Source organism: Lissotriton vulgaris, chromosome 5 (genome assembly GCF_964263255.1).
Source record: "Lissotriton vulgaris chromosome 5, aLisVul1.2, whole genome shotgun sequence".
NCBI lineage: Eukaryota > Metazoa > Chordata > Amphibia > Caudata > Salamandridae > Lissotriton > Lissotriton vulgaris.
In genome coordinates this window covers 587,551,525-587,556,871 of record NC_141693.1, presented here as the reverse complement: position 1 = coordinate 587,556,871, position 5,347 = coordinate 587,551,525, and positions in this window count along the sequence as shown.

Genomic DNA, 5,347 nt, shown 5'->3' with positions numbered 1-5,347 from the left:
CACAACAAAGCTTATATTCTTTAATTATGAGACAAACGGCAATCCCGACATGTTTCGTTCAGCCTTGAACTTCTTGAAAAAGGTACGCCTCTCACATATTATCAGGTGATTGGAAACAACGGCGATGTATCTTTTATGCATATGTTCGCCCCCTAGTGGGCGTCCATAGTAGGTTGCAAAGTCTTTTGGTACTTGTTGTTCCCATAAAATTTGTTCCTCTTTTTACCCTCCATTGGGTGATTGTAAAATGTGTTTGTTTTGTTTTGGTCTCTGAATGTGAAGTCCGTTGCGCCCCAGGTCCAATCCATTTTCAAGTTTGACCGGGGACCCTGCCGAAGATGGTCTTCAGCGTTACCTGTCTGCCCTTGTTCGCTTGCGCGGTCCAACAAAGAAGGCTCAATTTCGGGCAGGCACTGGTGCGCTTACCGGAGGTGCGTTGCTGCGATGGAGCCACATTGTTGAATATTTCACCAGGAATCCCCCTTGCAGAGGAAAGTTCAGCCGCACACCACAACAAAGCTTATATTCTTTAATTATGAGACAAGCAGCAATCCCTACATGTTTCGTTCAGACTTGAACTTCTTCAAAGGTACGCCTCTCACATATTATCAGGTGATTGGAAACAACGGCGATGTATCTTTTATGCATATGTTCGCCCCCTAGTGGGCGTCCATAGTAGGTTGCAAAGTCTTTTGGTACTTGTTGTTCCCATAAAATTTGTTCCTCTTTTTACCCTCCATTGGGTGATTGTAAAATGTGTTTGTTTTGTTTTGGTCTCTGAATGTGAAGTCCGTTGCGCCCCAGGTCCAATCCATTTTCAAGTTTGACCGGGGACCCTGCCGAAGATGGTCTTCAGCGTTACCTGTCTGCCCTTGTTCGCTTGCGCGGTCCAACAAAGAAGGCTCAATTTCGGCAAGGCACTGGCGCGCTTAGGGGAGGTTTGTTGCTGCGATGGAGCCACATCGTTGAATATTTCACCAGGAATCCCCCTTGCAGAGGAAAGTTCAGCCGCACACCACAACAAAGCTTATATTCTTTCATTATGAGACAAACGGCAATCCCGACATGTTTCGTTCTGCCTTGAACTTCTTCAGAGGTAAGCCTCTCACAGAACATCAGGTGATTGGAAACAACAGCGATGTATCTTTTATGCATATGTTCGCCCCCTAGTGGGCGTCCATACTAGGTTGCAAAGTCTTTTGGTACTTGTTGTTCCTATCAAATTGTTCCTCTTTTTTACCCTCCATTGGGAGATTGTAAAATGTGTTTGTTTTGTTTTGGTCTCTGAATGTAAAGTCCGTTGCGCCCAAGGTCCAAACCATTTTCAAGTTTGACCGGGAACCCTGCTGAAGATGGTCTTCGGCGTCACCTGTCTGCCCTTGTTCGCTTGCGCGGTCCAAAAAAGAGGCCTCAATTTCGGCAAGGCACTGGCGCGCTTAGGGGAGGTGCCGTGCTGCGATGGAGCCACATCGTTGAATATTTCACGAGGAATCCCCCTTGCAGAGGAAAGTTCAGCCGCACACCACAACAAAGCTTATATTCTTTAATTATGAGACAAACGGCAATCCCGACATGTTTCGTTCAGCCTTGAACTTCTTCAAAGGTACGCCTCTCACATAACATCAGGTGATTGAAAACAACAGCGATGTATCTTTTATGCATATGTTCGCCCCCTAGTGGGCGTCCATAGTAGGTTGCAAAGTCTTTTGGTACTTGTTGTTCCCATCAAATTTGTTCCTCTTTTTTACCCTCCATTGGTTGATTGTAAAATGTGTTTGTTTTGTTTTGGTCTCTGAATGTAAAGTCCGTTGCGCCCCAGGTCCAAATCATTTTCAAGTTTGACCAGGAACCCTGCCGAAGATGGTCTTCAGCGTCACCTGTCTGCCCTTGTTCGCTTGCGCGGTCCAACAAAGAAGTCTCAATTTCGGCAAGGCACTGGCGCGCTTAGGGGAGGTGCGTTGCTGCGATGGAGCCACATCGTTGAATATTTCACCAGGAATCCCCCTTGCAGAGGAAAGTTCAGCCGCACACCACAACAAAGCTTATATTCTTTAATTATGAGACAAACGGCAATCCCGACATGTTTCGTTCAGCCTTGAACTTCTTCAGAGGTACGCCTCTCAGATAACATCAGGTGATTGGAAACAACAGCGATGTATCTTTTATGAATATGTTCGCCCCCTAGTGGGCGTCCATAGTAGGTTGCAAAGTCTTTTGGTACTTGTTGTTCCTATCAAATTTGTTCCTCTTTTTTACCCTCCATTGGGTGATTGTAAAATGTGTTTGTTTTGGTCTCTGAATGTAAAGTCCATTGCGCCTCAGGTCCAAACCATTTTCGAGTTTGACCGGGAACCCTACCGAAGATGGTCTTCGGCGTCACCTGTCTGCCCTTGTTTGCTTGCGCATCCCAACAAAGAAGGCTCAATTTTGGGCAGGCACTAGAGGGCTTATGGGAGGTGAGTTGCTGCGATGGAGCCACATCGTTGAATATTTCACCATGAATCCCCCTTGCAGAGTAAAGTTCAGCTGCACACCACAACAAAGCTTATATTCTTTAATTATGAGACAAACGGCAATCCCGACATGCTTCGTTCAGCCTTAAACTTCTTCAAAGGTACTCCTTTCACATAACATCAGGTGATTGGAAACAACAGCGATGTATCTTTTATGCATATGTTCGCCCCCTAATGGGTGTCCATGGTAGGTTGCAAAGTCTTTTGGTACTTGTTTTTCCCATCAAATGTGTTCCTCTCTTTTACCCTCCATTGGGTGATTGTAAAATGTGTTTGTTTTGTTTTGGTCTCTGAATGTAAAGTCCGTTGCGCCCCAGGTCCAAACCATTTTCAAGTTTGACCGGGAACCCTGCTGAAGATGGTCTTCAGCGTCACCTGTCTGCCAATGTTCGCTTGCGCGGTCCAACAAAGAAGTCTCAATTTCGGCAAGGCACTGGCGCGCTTAGGGGAGGTGCATTGCTGCGATGGAGCCACATCGTTGAATATTTCACGAGGAATCCCCCTTGCAGAGGAAAGTTCAGCAGCACACCACAACAAAGCTTATATTCTTTAATTATGAGACAAACGGCAATCCCGACATGCTTCGTTCAGCCTTAAACTTCTTCAAAGGTACTCCTTTCACATAACATCAGGTGATTGGAAACAACAGCGATCTATCTTTTATGCATATGTTCGCCCCCTAATGGGTGTCCATGGTAGGTTGCAAAGTCTTTTGGTACTTGTTTTTCCCATCAAATTTGTTCCTCTCTTTTACCCTCCATTGGGTGATTGTAAAATGTGTTTGTTTTGTTTTGGTCTCTGAATGTAAAGTCCGTTGCGCCCCAGGTCCAAACCATTTTCAAGTTTGACCGGGAACCCTGCTGAAGATGGTCTTCAGCGTCACCTGTCTGCCCTTGTTCGCTTGCGCGGTCCAACAAAGAAGGCTCAATTTCGGCAAGGCACTGGCGCGCTTAGGGGAGGTGCGTTGCTGCGATGGAGCCACATCATTGAGTATTTCACCAGGAATCCTCCTTGCAGAGGAAAGTTCAGCCGCACACCACAACGAAGCTTATATTCTTTAATTATGAGACAAACGGCAATACCGACATGTTTCGTTCAGCCTTGAACTTCTTCAAAGGTACGCCTCTCACATAACATCAGGTGATTGGAAACAACAGTGATATATCTTTTATTCATATGTTTGCCCCCTAGTGGGTGTCCATACTAGGTTGCAAAGTCTTTTGGTACTTGTTGTTCCTATCAAATTTGTTCCTCTTTTTTACCCTCCATTGGGTGATTGTAAAATGTGTTTGTTTTGGTCTCTGAATGTAAAGTCCGTTGCGCCTCAGGTCCAAACCATTTTCAAGTTTGACCTGGAACCCTACCGAAGATGGTCTTCGGCGTCACCTGTCTGCCCTTGTTCGCTTGCGCATCCCAAAAAAGAAGGCTCAATTTTGGGCAGGCACTAGAGGGCTTATGGGAGGTGAGTTGCTGCGATGGAGCCACATCGTTGAATATTTCACCATGAATCCCCCTTGCAGAGTAAAGTTCAGCCGCACACCACAACAAAGCTTATATTCTTTAATTATGAGACAAACGGCAATCCCGACATGTTTCGTTCAGCCTTGAACTTCTTGAAAAAGGTACGCCTCTCACATAACATCAGGTGATTGGAAACAACAGCAATGTATCTTTTATGCATATGTTCGCCCCCTAGTGGGCGTCCATAGTAGGTTGCAAAGTCTTCTGGTACTTGTTGTTCCCATCATATTTCTTCCTCTTTTTTACCATCCATTGGGTGATTGTAAAATGTGTTTGTTTTATTTTGGTCTCTGAATGTAAAGTCCATTCCGCCCCAGGTCCAAACTATTTTCAAGTTTGACCGGGAACCCTTCCGAAGACTGCCTTCGGCATCACCTGTCTTCCCTTGTTCGCTTGCGCGGTCCAACAAAGAAGGCTCAATTTCGGGCAGGCACTGGTGCGCTTACGGGAGGTGCGTTGCTGCGATGGAGCCACATTGTTGAATATTTCACCAGGAATCCCCCTTGCAGAGGAAAGTTCAGCCGCACACCACAACAAAGCTTATATTCTTTAATTATGAGACAAGCAGCAATCCCTACATGTTTCGTTCAGACTTGAACTTCTTCAAAGGTACGCCTCTCACATATTATCAGGTGATTGGAAACAACGGCGATGTATCTTTTATGCATATGTTCGCCCCCTAGTGGGCGTCCATAGTAGGTTGCAAAGTCTTTTGGTACTTGTTGTTCCCATCAAATTTGTTCCTCTTTTTACCCTCCATTGGGTGATTGTAAAATGTGTTTGTTTTGTTTTGGTCTCTGAATGTGAAGTCCGTTGCGCCCCAGGTCCAATCCATTTTCAAGTTTGACCGGGGACCCTGCCGAAGATGGTCTTCAGCGTTACCTGTCTGCCCTTGTTCGCTTGCGCGGTCCAACAAAGAAGGCTCAATTTCGGCAAGGCACTGGCGCGCTTAGGGGAGGTGCGTTGCTGCGATGGAGCCACATCGTTGAATATTTCACCAGGAATCCCCCTTGCAGAGGAAAGTTCAGCCGCACACCACAACAAAGCTTATATTCTTTAATTATGAGACAAACGGCAATCCCGACATGTTTCGTTCTGCCTTGAACTTCTACAGAGGTAAGCCTCTCACAGAACATCAGGTGATTGGAAACAACAGCGATGTATCTTTTATGCATATGTTCGCCCCCTAGTGGGCGTCCATACTAGGTTGCAAAGTCTTTTGGTACTTGTTGTTCCTATCAAATTGTTCCTCTTTTTTACCCTCCATTGGGAGATTGTAAAATGTGTTTGTTTTGTTTTGGTCTCTGAATGTA